This window comes from Erinaceus europaeus, chromosome 19, assembly GCF_950295315.1.
Source record: "Erinaceus europaeus chromosome 19, mEriEur2.1, whole genome shotgun sequence".
Classification (NCBI taxonomy): Eukaryota; Metazoa; Chordata; class Mammalia; order Eulipotyphla; family Erinaceidae; genus Erinaceus; species Erinaceus europaeus.
The window spans coordinates 14,394,742-14,412,914 of NC_080180.1; positions in this window are offsets into that span (position 1 = coordinate 14,394,742).

An 18,173-nucleotide genomic window follows, 5' to 3' on the forward strand; every position below is an offset into this window, starting at 1 on the left:
GGCTCCTCCGCCGGTTGCAGAGCGTGGTGGGCAGAGGACCCGGAGAGAGCACTTTAGCTCGGGGGCTGCCTCTTGGGAGTCTCCAGGGTCCACCGCGACCCTGAGGGTGGATCCAAAGACTTCTTGAGTATAGCTCTCATTGGATCAAAGGACTTGGAGCTAGTTTTCATTTTTGAGAAATCCTTTAAAAAAGTCTGGAGGGCGGGGTTTCCCGGAAGATGGCGGATTGAGAAGCGGCTAGCCTTTGGCTCCGGACACATCTCGTGTAAACAATAGGATTTTCTGCCTTTAGCAGGCCAGCCAATAAGGGGCCACAGCGGTCATACCAGGGATGTGTCTATAACTTAATTTGGGTTAAGAATTAGAGTAGGGGGGAAAAAATTCTTTTTTCTTCCTTTTAATTTTCAAGCATACATCCTTCCCGCCGCCCCCCCCCCCCCCCGTAAGCAGTGCCTGGGACCAGCTACTAGCAGGATACCCCATACCACCAAACAGGGTTTTTTGTTTTGTTTTGTTTTGTTTTTAATTCACTGATACACATTTGGGAAGTTCCTTGCACTGCTCTTTAATTACAACTCTTCTTCTTATCTTCTCCCTTTTCTCTCTCTTATCTCTCTCTCTCTCTCTCTCTCTCTCTCTTTTTTTTTTTTAATCTTGTCATACACTTCTTTCTTCTTTGCCTTTCTGAATTTGTGAATTACTTTGGGGAAGAAATCTGACCCAGAGTGGACTCTCTATGTGTCTATCTCTGCTCTAGTTCCCTTTACACTCTTGTTACCCTTAGAATATACACTGGATAGTAGATTTGCATAACTGTCTATTCTTGCTATCCTCTCTTCCTTTTCTCTTTCTTCACTGGGATTTGGTTACTATTTTTTCACGGACTGGAGAAATTGTTTGGCTAACTGGTAACGATTAAACTCCTTCAATACTTACTTCAGTTGCTACTGTTATTCAGGAGGTTGGTGAGTGCAATTGTCATAAAGGTATTTAGTACAGTGTTACTTGTGCTCAAAACACAACAACTGAGGAACAACAGAGCATTAAAAAAAAAAAAGAGAGAGAGAAACACATAAATTAAAAAAAAATGGGTAGATTAAAAACAAATAAAACTGCTACCCCAATGAATGAAGACAAGAGCCCAGAAGAAACCACAAATCAGTCAGAAGTAACCATAGATAAGAAAAGTATGCAAGCAATAATTAACTTATTAATCACAGAAATGAAAACAACATTGGAGGAAAGAAATGGCAGTATTAGGGAAACAACAGTTGAGACCCCCAAGGAAAATACTGATTATCTTGAGACAATTAGAGAACTGAAAGCTGAAATAGCTGTATGAAGAAAGAAGCTGAGGCAAGGGAAAGCAGACTAACAGAAGCAGAAAACAGAATTAGTCAGACAGAGGATGAGTTAGAGAAAACGAAGAAAGAGGTGAAAGAGCTTAAAAAGAGATTGAGAGACACTGAAAACAACAACAGAGACATATGGGATGATCTCAAAAGAAGTAACATTCGTATAATTGGCCTGCCAGAGGAAGAAAGAGAGGAAGGGGAAGCAAACATTCTAGAGGAAATAATACAAGAAAATTTCCCAGACCTGAATAACAGAAAGGATATCAAGGTGCAAGAGGCCCAGAGAGTACCAAACAGAATCAACCCAGACCTGAAAACACCAAGACACATCATAGTCACAATGAGAAGAAGTAAGGATAAAGAAAGGATCCTAAAGGCTGCAAGAGAGAAACAAAAAGTCACATACAGGGGAAAACCCATAAGACTTTCTGCAGATTTCTCAACTCAAACTCTAAAAGCCAGAAGGGAGTGGCAAGATATCTATCGAGCCCTGAATGAAAAAGGGTTTCAACCAAGGATTATATATCCTGCTAGACTTTCATTCAAGCTAGATGGAGGGATCAAAACCTTCTTAGACAAACAACAGTTAAAGGAGGCAACTATCACCAAGCCGGCCCTGAAAGAGGTACTAAAAGACCTCTTATAAACAAGAACATCACTATAATACTTGTAATATATCAGAGTAAACAAATTGTTTTTTAGAACAATGGCACTACAATACATTAAATCCATAATATCAATAAATGTCAATGACTTAAACTCACCCATCAAAAGGCACAGGGTGGGGGGATGGATCAGAAAACATAACCCAACCATATGCTGCTTGCAAGAATCCCATCTGTCACAACAAGATAAACACAGACTTAAAGTGAAAGGATGGAAAACTATCATACAGGCTAACGGTCCACAAAAAAGGGCAGGAACAGCCATTCTCATCTCAGACACGATAGATTTTAAATTAAATAAAGTAATAAAAGATAGGCAAGGACATTACATAATGATTAGAGGATCAATCAGCCAAGAAGACTTAACAATTATTAACATCTATGCACCCAACGAGGGACCATCTAAATACATTAAACACCTATTGAAAGAATTTCAAAAATACATCAATAGTAATACAATAATAGTGGGAGACTTCAATACCCCACTCTCACACTTAGACAGATCAACAAAGCAGAGAACCAATAAAGATACAAGAGAATTGAATGAAGAGATTGACAGACTAGACCTCTTGGACATTTTCAGACTCCTCCACCCCAAAAAACTGGAATACACCTTCTTTTCAAATCCACACAACACATACTCAAGGATAGACCACATGTTAGGCCACAAAGACAGCATCAATAAATTCAAGAGCATTGAAATCATCCCAAGTATCTTCTCAGACCACAGTGGAGTAAAACTAACTTTTAACAACAAACGGAAAATTATTAAAAGACATAGAATTTGGAAACTAAACAACATGCTCCTTAAGAACCACTGGGTCAGACACTCACTCAAACAGGAAATTCAAATGTTCCTGGAAACTAATGAAAATGAAGACACAACCTATCAAAATATTTGGGACACAGCTAAAGCAGTACTGAGAGGGAAACTTATAGCTATACAATCACATATTAAACACCAAGAAGAAGCCCAAATGAACGAACTTACTACACACCTCAAAGACTTAGAGGAAGAGGAACAAAGGAACCCTAAAGCAACCAGAAGGACAGAAATCACTAAAGTTAGAGCAGAAATAAACAACATCGAAAATAAAAGAACCATACAAAAGATCAATGAAGCCAAATGTTGGTTCTTTGAAAGATTAAACAAAATTGACAAACCCCTAGCCAGACTCACCAAACAAAAAAGAGAGAAGACTCAAATTAATAGAATTGTAAACGATACAGGAGATATCACAACTGACACCACAGAAATCCAGAGAATTCTGCGAAACTTCTATAAAGAACTATATGCCACCAAGCTAGAGAATCTGGAAGAAATGGAACAATTCCTAGAAACCTATGCACTTCCAAAACTGAACCAAGAAGAACTACAAAATCTAAATGCACCAATCACAGACAAAGAAATTGAAACCGTTATTAAGAATCTCCCCAACAACAAAAGTCCTGGACCAGATGGCTTCACAAACGAATTCTACAAAACTTTCAGGAAACAGTTAATACCCATACTTCTTAAGCTATTCCATAAGATTGAAGAAACAGGAATACTCCTTTCCACCTTTTATGAAGCCAACATCACCCTGATACCAAAAGCTGATAGGGACAGAACAAAAAAGGAAAACTACAGACCAATATCTCTGATGAACATAGATGCCAAAATATTAAACAAGATCTTGGCCAACCGGATACAGCAACACATCAAAAAGATTGTTCATCATGACCAAGTGGGATTCATCCCAGGAATGCAAGGCTGGTTCAACATCCGTAAATCAATCAATGTCATTCATCACATCAATAAAAGCAAAGCCAAAAACCACATGATTATCTCAATAGATGCAGAGAAAGCCTTTGACAAAATCCAACACCCATTCATGCTCAAAACTCTACAAAAAATGGGAATAGATGGGAAATTCCTCAATATAGTGGAGTCTATATATAGCAAACCTACAGCCAACATCATACTCAATGGAGAGAAGCTGAAAGCATTCCCCCTCAGATCAGGGACTAGACAGGGCTGCCCACTGTCACCGTTACTCTTCAACATAGTATTGGAAGTTCTTGCCATAGCAATCAGGCAAGAGAAAGAAATCAAAGGGATACAGATTGGAAGGGAAGAAGTCAAGCTCTCACTATTTGCAGATGATATGATAGTATACATAGAAAGACCTAAAGAATCCAGTAGAAAATTACTGGAAGTTGTTAGGCAATATAGCAAGGTATCAGGCTACAAAATCAATGTACAAAAATCAGTGGCATTTCTTTATGCAAACACTAAATCTGAAGAAGAAGACATCCAGAAATCACTCCCATTTACTGTTTCAGCAAAATCAATCAAATACCTAGGAATAAAGTTGACCAAAGAAGTGAAAGACTTGTATGCTGAAAACTATGAGTCGCTACTCAAGGAGATAGAAACTGATACCAAGAAATGGAAAGATATCCCATGCTCATGGATTGGAAGAATAAATATCATCAAAATGAACATTCTCCCCAGAGCCATATACAAATTTAATGCAATACCCATCAAAGTTCCACCAAGCTTCTTTAAGAGAATAGAACAAACACTACAATCATTTATCTGGAACCTGAAAACACCTAGAATTGCCAAAACCATCCTAAGGAAAAGAAACAGAAATGGAGGCATCACACTCCCAGACCTTAAACTATATTATAAAGCCATCATCATCAAAACAGCATGGTACTGGAACAAAAATAGGCACACAGACCAGTGGAACATAAATGAAAGCCCAGAAGTAAATCCCAACACCTATGGGCATCTAATCTTTGATAAGGGGCCCAAAGGATTAAATGGAAGAAGGAGGCTCTCTTCAATAAATGGTGCTGGGAAAACTGGGTTGAAACATGCAGAAGAATGAAATTGAACCACTTTATCTCACCAGAAACAAAAATCAACTCCAAATGGATCAAAGACCTAGATGTCAGACCAGAAACAATCAAATACTTAGAGGAAAACATTGGTAAAACACTTTCCCATCTACACCTCAAGGACATCTTTGATGAATCAAACCCAATTGCAAGGAAGACCAAAGCAGAAACAAACCAATGGGACTACATCAAATTGAAAAGCTTCTGCACATCCAAAGAAACTATTAAACAAACAGAGAGACCCCTCACAGAATGGGAGAAGATCTTCACATGCCAGACATCAGACAAGAAACTAATCACCAAAATATATAAAGAGCTCAGCAAACTTAGCCGCAAAAAAGCAAATGACCCTATCCAAAAATGGGCAGAGGAAATGAACAAAACATTCACCACAGAGGAGATCCAAAAGGCTAACAAACATATGAAAAACTGCTCTAGGTCACTGATTGTCAGAGAAATGCAAATTAAGACAACACTAAGATACCACCTCACTCCTGTAAGAATGGCATACATCAAAAAGGACAGCAGCAACAAATGCTGGAGAGGATGTGGGGACAGAGGAACCCTTTTACATTGCTGGTGGGAATGTAAATTGGTACAGCCTCTGTGGAGAGCAGTCTGGAAAACTCTCAGAAGGCTAGACATGGACCTTCCATATGACCCAATAATTCCTCTCCTGGGGTTATACCCCAAGGACTCCATAACACCCAACCAAAAAGAGGTGTGTACTCCTATGTTCATAGCAGCACAATTCATAATAGCTAAAACCTGGAAGCAACCCAGGTGCCCAACAACAGATGAATGGCTGAGAAAGCTGTGGTATATATACACAATGGAATACTATGCAGCTATCAAGTACAATGAACCCACCTTCTCTGACCCATCTTGGACAGAGCTAGAAGGAATTATGTTAAGTGAACTAAGTCAGAAAGTTAAAGATGAGTATGGGATGATCCCACTCATCAACAGAAGTTGAGGAAGAAGATCTGAAAGGGAAACTAAAAGCAGGACCTGATCAAACTGTAAGTAGGGCACCAAAGTAAAAACCCAGTGGTGAGGGGTAGACTTGTAGCTTCCTGGGCCAGTGGGGGGTGGGAGTGGGCGGGAGGGATGGGTCACGGTCCTTTGGTGATGGGAATGGTGTTTATGTACACTCCTAGCAAAATGTAGACATATAAATCAGTAGTTAATTAATATGAGAGGGGGAAATCAATTGTATGTCTCAAAGGTTCTCAAAAGACAAACTGAATTTTTTTAATAGATAGGCTACGTATTTGATATGCGGACTCTCTCAAAAGCCTAGACCAAGTAGATTAGAAGCTTCCAATAGCACAACTATATATAAGATACTGGGTACTGTACAGCAAACCATAACAAAGGGACTTTTCAAAGTTAACCCAATTAACAAATAATGTGATGATAATATTAACTATTGATTGTCTTTTTGAACCCTAAGACAGCAGGAACCTCACATCTTCACTATAGAACCCTACTTCCCCCAGTCCTGGCACCCTTGGATAGGACTCACTTTCCCGTATGCATCTCCCAATCCAAACCAAATAATATTGCATCCGCTGATCACAACCTAACCAAAGCAACGATTGCCATCTCAACATGCTTCACCTCAGAGTGTATCCAGAGACTTCACGTGTGGAATGACAACCCTTCAGCTTCATTACTTGGGTGAGACCTTTCCTTTTATAGTACACTCTAATTTCATCTCAGGTAGTTCACTTTCTAACAAAGTCCCATAACCTAGACATACACCAGTTTCTGTGAGAGAGAGCGTATGTGCACACGTATCCATAAACTACTGCAAAATATATACCTGAAAGCAGGATTACACTAGAGTTTGCAGTGAGTTCCTCCCTAACACTTCCTCTCCACTATTCCAAACTTGGGAAATGAGGACAAAATATATACCTGAAAGCAAAAGTACACAATAGTCTGCAGTGAGTCGTATAAAGTTTGTAATTAAATAGTGTCTACTGAGACTTAGATACCCTCCTGACCTACTTCCAATTACACTTCCTTCACTCACTCCAAAGCTATCCTTATCAAAGCAAGGACTGTAAAAGCTAAATTAAGGACAAGAGACTGGCATACTTTAACGATGGCTCTTTAGTCACTATCAGGGAAAAAAGAAAAAAAAAACTAGTATAGTCACAGGCCCTTTGGAATATAATTAAAATACGCCTACTAGCATCTACAAAACAGAGACACACACACACACACACACACACACACACACACACACACACACACACACACCCCAAGATGAAGGAGACCTTTCATTTGCACTATTCCAGCCTTTAGGTTCATGATTAGTCAACATCTTTTTTGGCTTTATATGTTAACTCTCTTTTCAGCCACCAGGTTCCAGATGCAACCATGATGCCAACCAGACTTCCACGGACAGACAACTCTACCAATGTGTCCTGGAGCCCTGCTTCTCCAAATCCCTGTCCCACTAGGGAAAGAAGAGAGACAGGCTGGGAGTATGGATCGACCTGTCAATGCCCATGTTCAGCAGAGAAGAAATTACTAAAGTCAGACCTTCCACCTTCTGCGTCCCATAATGACCCTGGGTCCATACTCCCAGAAGGATAAAGAATAGAAAAGCTATCAAGGGAGGGGATGGGATACAGAGTTCTGGTGGTGGGAATTGTGTGGAGTTGTACCCCTCTTATCCTATGGTTATTGTCAGTGTTTCTTTTTTATAAATAAAAAAAAATCAAGACAGTAATGTATTTAAATTACCATCTCAAAAATGAGGCCACCGATCCAGTTATACCAATGTACTCTGATGAAAGTAAAATTCACCATGATCTGGGAAAACTTCCTTTAAAAAAAAAAAATCACTGCCAGCAATTATGGCTGGGACTCAGTGATCGCACTACGATTTCACCACTCCTGGGCGGAGGGGTCTTTATCTTTTTTTCTCTTTTATTTGATAGGACAGAGAGAAATTTAGAGGGGAGGGAAAGAGGGAGTGAAAGTGGTGCACCAGATTAAGTGCACAGGATACCATGCTCAAGGGCCAGGATTCAAGCCTCTTCTCCCCCACTTTCAGGGGGGAAGAAGCTTCATGAGCATTGAAGCAAGTACTGAAGGTGTCTCTCTTTCGCCTTCTCTATCTTTCCACCTCTCTCAATTTCTCTGTCCTCTCTAATAAAGAAAAAGAGAGAGATATAATAGAGAAAAGGAGAGAGAAAGGCACCTAGACACTTGCAGGTCTGCTTTACCTTTTGTGAAGCTTCCTCCTTGCAGAGGGGAAGTTTCTAGAGCAGTGCAGCAGTGTGCTTCTTCTTCTAGCGTTTGCCCTTCTTCCGTAGCCAGTCAACAGCGTCAGGTTGAGCCTGATGCTGGTCTTCTTTTTTACTACCAAGTGAAGAAATATGGTGAGACTGAATCTTTCATCACAGTCCAAAGTACTGATAGTTTAAAAGGTAATAGAAAAACTGAATTTCCAAGGAGGTAGCTCAAAATGAAACTGATAGTTTCCTCTCAAAACTTCTCTCCACCAAACTCTAGACATTCTCCTCTTGAGTTGTTTTTTTAAGTAGACCTCATCCTTTGACATTCATTTGAGAGCCTTAATTAAGCAAAAATGTTGCTAGGTCTGCTTAACCATAGGACCTCGTGCTCACTATCTGACTGAATTTCTTATTCTTCAGGTGGTATCTCATCCCTTTGGTGTGCTTCACAGAGAATCCTGCTAGTCAGTTTGACTAGAACGCCCTAATCTTTAAGGTGTATCTTCCAAGTGCAATCATCTGAACCTCTCCACTGCCACCACCCTGGACTTTGGCTGTAATTTTTTTTCTTTCCCTTAGTAAGAAAAAATATCCAAGTTAATCCCTATCTCTCTTCCTCACTTCAAAGCCCATGGTATCTATTGCAGTAATACCCCTGCAATAAATTATTTAAATTGCTTAAGTTGTTTTTACAAATATCATATTTATTATCTTAATATCTCCATAGTTAGAAAAATACTTGTCTATATCCAGATGCTTTATTGTAGTCCATCATATCCTGGGCCTATAAGCCAATAACATTCAGTATTGGTTGTGGAATTGGCAGCAACTGAGTTTACAAATTATGGATTCACCACCTGCAGTAATGAATGGAGCAGTGATAGAAAGAGTGGTGATTAGTGCTGGGGCATGGATCAGTAGGTACATAGATGCTTATTATCATTTAAAAAGTGTTGAATGTGAATAATTTTTCCTTAACTAATTTATAAATCACATAAATGTTTAAATGAAAGCATAATTAATAAATATAACTTTTCCACTGTTCACGAAAAACAGAACTTGGTATTCAAATATATGTTTTCAAAAGAAGTTAAATGTTCGAAAATAGCTTCAATGCCCTTCATTTTATGGAATTCTCATTTTATGGTATTTAATATATACTTAGAGCCATATGTCTCCTCAGATTTCAAAGTCAGATGGAATTAATTGAATTTAAAAAGGCTGTGGCATATATGTGATTATCTACATATAAATTAATATGTTAATTCTGTCTTCCTGATTCAGAGATTTGCAAAAAAGAGACAGTGATAATTTTGGAAGGGGACACATTATTTTTTACCACTAGAATATAGAATCACACATGAGCATATCTGTGAGAAATGTATGTGTATATCCAGGTGCAAATCAATGAAAATAGTTCAAGGACTGGGAGGTAGCATAATAGTTATCCAAAGAGACTCTCATGCCTGAGGTTCCAAAGACCCAAGTTCAATGCCCCACATAACCATAAATCAGAGCTGAGCAGTGCTATGCATATGTGTATGTGGGGCACTGAACTTGATCTTAAAATATATATTTAATATTTCAAACCAAAGAATAGAAATAGAAGAACAACTCTCAGAGACAACTCTAAGGACACTTAGAAAATCTGTCTTAAATTATGTTATATTCATAAAGCAAGCTTACATAATTTAAGTATATATTTCACTCAAATGGGATATCAGCTTTTAACAATCTATTCAATGAGATCAGAAATGTGACCTTATCACTGGTTTAAAAAAAAAGTGACTTATTCAAATGAGATTATCATTTGTTTTAAGGCAATGTTTTCTGCTCTCAATTCACTTCAATTTCATCCTCTTAGTTCACCTTACTTTATAAAAGTCCAGTAATAATACATTTTTCACTGAGGTATAGTTGACATATAATACTATATTGTTATCAGGTATACAACGTAGTATGTTGATATTTGTATGCACTGAAAAATGAGATGAATAAATCTGGTTATAATCCATTGTCATACAAAGGTAATAAAGATTTACTCTCCCAGCAACTCTCGAGATGCCCTACAATATTACTGACTAGCTTCCAGGGACGTATCTCAACTGGCAGAGCACAGATCTTGCACATCTGAGGGCCCTGGTTTACCCAGAGCCACACATGCCAATGGTGCGCTGACATCTCAACCACATAAGAAATTCTATTTCATATAAAATTAAGGAAAAAAATTTATTAAAATCCCCATGTATTTTATGGGACCATTAGTTGTTTAAGTCAGGAAATATGTTAACTCTTGACCCTTCTCATCCATTGCCAACTCCTCCCTCCAACAACCTCCATTTGGATCTGTGGATTTTATTTTGCATTTGTGATCTTAAAAAAAAAAACCTAAATAAAGTATTTAGTACTTATCTTTTGTCTACCTGTCTCACATATATTGCTTAACAGAATTTCTTTACTTTCTTTTAACTGAAGCACACTGCTTAGCTCTAGCATATGATGTTGTCAAGGATTGACCCCAGGGCTTAGGAAGAAACAGACATTCATGTATTTTACATAAAAATTCTGCTATCTTCCCTGCCCATTTAACATATTTTTCTTAAGGTCCACCCAGCTCATTACAAATAGCAATATTTTATTCACTTTATGACTGAGCTCCATTATATCTATATACCATACGTAAAACATTTTAGCTGCATTTTAGTGGATGGATTTCAGTAAATATCTACTCATCCATTCTCAAAGGAATGTAAGTCCTTGTTTTTTTTTTAACTTTGATTTTTAGCTATTATTATCTCTTTCTGAATCTCATACTATATTAGAAGAGGAGCTACAGACATATTATCTACTGAGAATACTACTACATGATCATACAGCACCGATAGAAAAAAAAAGTGACATGTTAAAGCCAACCAGTTATCTGGACACAAAACGTTGTTTGCCAGAAGAAATGGGAACACACCACAAAAGTTTCACTTAGGTCTTTTTCTACTGTGAGCTAATAAGTTTCAAAAAACTTTCAAAAGGCAAGCACAAAGAGACTGCATTTCTTAGGGAGGAGTTAGGGGGAGTTAAGTTAACCTGCTCATCCTCTCCCAATTCCCGGCCCATCTTCCATTTGTGGGGAAAACCTCAAGGGAAATACCAGGAGATGGAAAGCACCAACGTGCCGTGCCCTTCACTTTGATGGCCAGTCCTGACCCAGCGTCGTGCCCCTGGGCAAAGCAGACACAGCGTCAAGGTGAGCTGTTTTATAAGCCCAAGAATCCTTCCTGAATTTAGACTTACAAGGAGAGATTTAGAAAAATTTATTTTCTTTTTCCAGTTTCAGCACAACTTTACTGAAGAAATGTTGTTTCATCGGACAACTATTGTCACAGAGTATGTATCCGCATTTCTCCAAGATAGGTGTTAGTACACTTTGAATGCTCTCTTTTAACCTCTGACCTAGGCTTCCTCTTTGAACACTATCTCATATTCTTCTAGTTGATTTGGTCTTTAAAAAGCTGCTTTGGTAGTATTGGAGGCGTGGGGCTAAGGAAATAGCTCACTAGGACAGTGTGCTGCTTTGCCACATGCACGACTAAGGTTCCAGAGCAGCTGCCGACGCTGACGGCATCTTGGGTGCTATGGTCTCTTTACTCTGCCTCTCTGCATTCAGTCTCTATCTAAAAAGAAAAATATTGAGTTTTTAAAAAGTTTTTATTATCTTCATTTATTGGAGATAGTCAGAAATTGAGAGGAGTGGGAGATAACAGAGACAGAGAGACACCAGCAGCCCTGCTTCACCACTCGTGAAGCTTTCCCCCTGCAGGTGGGACCAGGGGCTTGAACCGGGATCTTTGTGCACTGTAATGTGTGCACTCAACCAGGTGCGCAACCCCCCAGCCCCAAAATATTGAGTTTTTACAGTTAATTTTTTTCACTTTTTTTTTTTTTGTAATCACTGGGATTTCATCACTCTGGGAGAACTTTTTCAAGTAGAGACACAGAGAAAAAGAGAGAGGGGGAGATAACAGAGCATCAAAGTTTCCCTAGTGCTGTGGGATTAATCTGAGAGAGTCATCTAGCATATCATTCCACTAACTTCAACTACACTGCACAGTACTTAAAATTAAGGCCATGCCTTGTAGGCCCCTGTGCCAATGTGGAACATTCTGTGTGGCTATCCTGGGACTCTGCAGACTTGTCCTAGGCCCCATGAATGTATCAGCTTTCCGTGCTAATAATTCTAAACATTGAACATCACCCGTTTGAATAACTTGTGATTCTGATCTTTAGTTTGAGAGACTAATCCTAATCATGCTACCTACAATACAATCTTGACCAATATGACTTTTTTAATATGCTTCCCCTGTTTTTGTTTATCCACAAAACAGATTATGTTGTTTGGGGCTAGGTGGTGGTATAACTGGTTGAGTATTCATATTACCATATGCAGGGATTTGGGTTCAAGTCCCTGGTCCCTATCTGCATAGGGGGATTTTCATGAGCAATGAAGCAGAGCTACAGGTGTTTTTGTTGTTGTTGTTGTTGTTGTTGTTTTGTTTTGTTTTGAATCTTTCCCTTTCTCAGTTTTTCTCTGTCCTATAACATAAAAGAAAAAAAAAACGAAAAATGGTCACTGAGAGTGATGGATATGTCATGCAAGTCCAAGCCTTAGTGATAACCCTAGAGGCAATAAAAAACAAAACAAATGGGGTCAGGCAGTAGCACAGCGGGTTAAGCGCACATGGTGCATAGTCCAAGGACCGGCATAAAGATCCCGGTAGGAGCCCCCGGCTCTCTGGCTACCAGGGGCTCACCTCACAGGCAATGAGCAGGTCTGCAAGTGTCTATCTTTCTCTCCCCCACTTCTAACTTCCCCATCCTCTCTCCATTTCTCTCTATCCTATCCAACAATGATATCAATAACAACAATAATAATAACCACAACAACGATAAAACAAGGACAACAAAAAGGGGAAAAGTAATAATGTTATCTATATTGGAGTATTATCTGCCTTCTTTTCTCACGTGATAGGAAGCTAATAAGGTATAAATATATTATTGTTTTATTATTGTTCTATTTAGAACCTAGGATAGTGCTGAGTATTTAAAAGGCAATCTAATTACATTTATATATTGAATAAATGTCCAACAGTGCTCGGAAAGGTAAATCAGTTAAATCCTAATCCCATTCAAGAGCTATGAATAATAATTACATATACAAAATCACTAATGTCTAAAATATATACTTAAATAAATATTTTACAAAATGTTAAGATTTATTTCTTAAGCTTTATTTACTCTTAAAAATGAGTATTATGATTTAGGAGTGATCTTCCTCTCTTTGAGAGCAACCATATAGTAACAGGAATTGAAAGAGACCAAAAAAAGGACTGACATTTTGATACAAACAATTTTAACTTATAAAATATGTTAAAATATCAACTTTGATTTTGCCAAATAATAAATTCAATGAATACATACTTATATAAAGATTTACTCTGACCTTTAGTACTGAAAAGGAAAAATGTCTTATTAATGCTCACTGTAATTTTACATCTGGTTGCTAAGATAGAAAACACAAAATTCCATTTATGATTTTATCTTTTAATTCCTTTTTTATGATTTAATATTGCCTTTACAAAATTAATAGATTATAGGAGTATTTTATTTCTAATTTTATTTATTATTGAATAGAGCAGAAATTGAGAGGAGAGGGAGTGATAGAGAAGGAGAGAGACAGACACCTGCAGCCCTGCTTCACTACTCCTGAATCTTTCCCCCTGCAGGTGGGGACCAGGGCTTGAACCCAGGTCCTTAGCACCATAGTGTGTGTACTCAACCAGGTGTACCACCGCCTGGCCCCAGAAGTATTTTGATACCCAGTTTTGGCACATGTATATCACTGCCTAAACCCTTCCCAAATAGATTTTTTTTCTAATCATTTTTTTAGGAAAATTATTTAAAAGATAACTGTCACCTGAGTACAACTTTTTATCTCCCCATAGCAGCCACTTGTCTAGCGCCATCACTCTCTGTCCTCCTCTCTCACCATGTACTGGGTCCCCAGTGCCCTCTCAGTGTTTGTGTTTGCTGTTTTGGTAGTAGTCAAATTTAATTATATCTGTCAAGGACCTGGGAAGATACTCCTTCCTAGTCTACTATATTTATTAAACTTCTGTTCATTTGTTCACACAAATGCTTAAAAGGGAACACACAAATAAATAATTTTGTATAGACAGTGTAGTTCTCTATACATTTTAATGTAAGTCAACACCTTTGTCTTCTTTTACAACACACTTTTTAAAATCGTATTTCATATTCATTTGGGAGTACTTTATAATGTAAAAGGAATAGAGTTCTGTGAGTCCCTGGAGTACTAACACTTTAAATTCTTTTCACTTTTCTATCTGGCACTATGTAAAAACAAATTGAGAAGTCAGTCATCTTAGAGCATTTCTTGTACATGTTTATGCACAGCACGGATGAGTTGAATCATCTCAGAAGAATATATAAATGTGTTTATTTCTGACACTTCTGGTTCATGGAGCTCAAGTCTGAAGTTTAAAGACAAATGAACTTTCAAAGCTGCAATGGCAGAATGACATTCATTCTCACTCTGTTGAGGCTGCTGCATCAGTAGTAATTGAGGAAGAAAATGGCAATGCAGATGTCAAGGGCCCCTGAGCAATAAGGACTCACAGGATACAAAGTGGGGAAAGACCATTGGGTCAAAACTTTAATAACTTATGCATATCTGATAGTAATTAGTCCTTGGCAGACTGGATGACCTCTATAAGGAATATTTCCATGCTACCAGACGGTTGACAATCACCCATGTATAAAATATTGTTACCTCTTTCCTGGAAAAAAAAACAGAGCTTATTCTGGGATATAGGAGGAAAAGTTCAATTAATCTTTGAAACTTGATATTTTCAGGATTTAGCCAACTTGCTCAAGTTCAGTTACTTCTCTGTATTCATTACCTCTATTTATATTTTAATTTTTAAAAACTGCCTTTCTAAAATATGCCAATTTGGTAATCGTCTCTGTAGGTTTTCTGCCACAACAGAATAAAAACAAAAGTATTTATGTAATTTATCATATTGTATATATATATATATATATATATATGTGTGTGTGTGTGTGTGTGTGTGTGTGTGTGTGTATATATATATATTACACACACACACACATATATATATATATATATATTATATAACATTAAAAGTTGTCATAGGTCCATAGTAGGGAAAGAGAGAGGCAGACTGGGAGTATGGACCGACCAGTCAACGCCCATGTTCAGCGGGGAAGCAATTACAGAAGCCAGACCTTCCACCTTCTGCAACCCACAACGACCCTGGGTCCATGCTTCCAGAGGGATCGAGAATGGGAAAGCTGTCAGGGGAGGGGATGGGATATAGAGATTGGGTGTGGGAATTGTGTGGAGTTGTACCCCTCCTACCCTATGGTTTTGTTAATTTATCCTTTCTTAAATAATAAAAAAAAAGTTGTCATAGCATTTATATAAAGTACAGTTGAATTTTAGTATGTGTAGAATAAGATTCTCTGATTTGTTTTGTGTCAACTTTACCACACTGGTACAACTTACTCACATTTTTAAAACCATTGTTTGGAATCAGTGCATAGTCAAACTTATGCTGAATATTCATTTATTTATTTTTGCCATCAGAGTTACTGCTGGGGCTTGATACTAGTACCCAGTGGCCATTTTTCCTCCCCCCCCATTCTTTTCTTACGTGATAAGAAAGAGAGAAATTGAGAGGGGGAAGGAAGACAGAGAGAGAGTAAGACACCTGCAGACCTGTTCCACTGGGAAGGAGGCATCCTCCCTGCAAGTGGGGAGCAGGGCCTCCTTCCCAGGTGCTTGCTTATGGTATTATGTGCACTTAAGGAAGTATGAGAATGTCACTGCCCATTCCCCATGTTTATCTCTTTACCACTGCCCAAAACAAGTTTATCCATCAATAAAAGATTTAAAAATATACAAGAGAAAAGAGCAATAGAAAAACACTTTGCAGCTAATACCTTTTTCACTAGCTCTACCCAAGCCCTCTTCATGTAGTTTTCATTGCTCTCTTATCTGATCCCTATGCTGTAAGGAAATTTCTGAAGTTACTCTAAATGGTATAGGAAAATTTTACAAAAGAAAACCTCCCAAAGTCCTTTCAAAGAAGTGTGTGATTCTAGAACAGCTCTATATTTTCTGAATAGATACTTTAATTGGATGGCTGCAAAACTCTTAGGTTTATCTCCACATGCAGCTTGGGCCTTCAATGGGACTGCCTGCTGATTTTTTCTTTATAGTACATTCTGCTCACTAGAATTTGTTTCTGCAGACAAGAAGTGAAGTGTAAAAAAAAAAAAAAAAAGGACATTTTATAAGGAAATAGGTATTTCTGTGAATACCCATGAAAGAGCAAATATATATCTTCAGCAAAATATTAAGATCAAGTGTTTGACTGCTAATATTGAGTGACCATATAGTATTATCGAGTCTATGATAGTTCTTACTCTCCTCGCTACATAATGACATTAATATTACACATTTCTACCTGTCTTTTATAATAAGGTCTTTGAGATAAACAATTAATACTGTCACATGAATATAGAAAACTCTACACATCAAATTTCATGTAAAATGCATGACTACATACTTTAGGCACAATTGGAGTAAGGATATATGCAAAATGATGATGGACAACAGCTAGGCCGGTGTAGGGTAACTCAGTATAAAACTCTCACCAAAGTACGTTCCAGAGTTAACTTTGTTAAGTATCTAAGTATCTAAGAAGATACTATAGTGGTTTACATAAGCTTTCCTGCAGGAGGCTAACCTACCATAGGTAAAGCTGAGCAGTGTGGTAGGTGGGAAAAAAAATGAAAAGAAAAAGAAAGCACAAGAGGAATGAAAGCACTATGTTATTTATTGTCAGTGTATGAGCTCTGTAACTCCATAGCCTCCATAGCTCTATGGTGACCAAAGGCTATTTTTTTCATTTCTTTTTTAATAAAGGATGAGCGCTAGAAATAGAAAGAGCGAGCCAGAGAAAGGATAGACACCTACAGCACTACTCCAGTGAAAAGTACTCACTGCCTTAAAGCATTTCCCCTGCTGGAGGAAGCCTGCAGACTGTGAGTCCATGTCTAGGACCGCGTGTGCACTCAGATGGGTGCATGACCTGGCTGGCCTCTTTGTGTTTATTTTTTTAATTACATAAGATATCTCTAAGTAATAAATAAAAGTATTCAGAGAAGAACTATAAAGTGAAGCCATATCGGAGTATTATTTAGCTTTAAAAATGATGAAATCTTTCCTTTTGCAACAATATGCATGGAGGGATCTTGGAGGGGATCATGCTAAGTGAAGTAAACTCCATGTCAAAAACACAAATACAAAACCAGTACATGATGATCTCATTCAGCTATGGGATTTAAGAAACAAACCAGGGAGTCCGGTGGTAGCACAGCTGATTAAGCTCAGGTGGCGCAAAGCGCTAGGACTGGCGGACTGGCATAAGGATCCTGGTTCGAGCCCCCTGCTCCCCACCTTCAGGGAAGTCACTTCACAAGTGGTGAAGCAGGTCTGCAGGTGTCTATCCTTCTCTCCCCTCTCTGTCTTCCCCTCCTCTCTCCATTTCTCTCTGTCCTATCTAACAACGGCATCAATAACAAGAACGATAATAACTACAACAATAATAAAAAAACAACAAGGGTAACAAAAGGGAAAATAAATATTTTTTAAAAAAGAAATAAACCAAGGGAAAATACAAAGTATTCTACTGAAGAGAGAGAGGGTGGACGAGAATTAAGAAGGCAAGTGGAGGAAGAGGTCCTTGGGTATAGTTGAGGGGTACTACTACCAATTACTTCATGCTTTACACCACTAATACAACTACAGTTTTGCAAAACATCATTTCCTCAATAAAAATAATGAATAATAGGGGCTGGGCAGTGGCACATTTAGTTGCACAAATTACCATGTATAAGGACCTGGG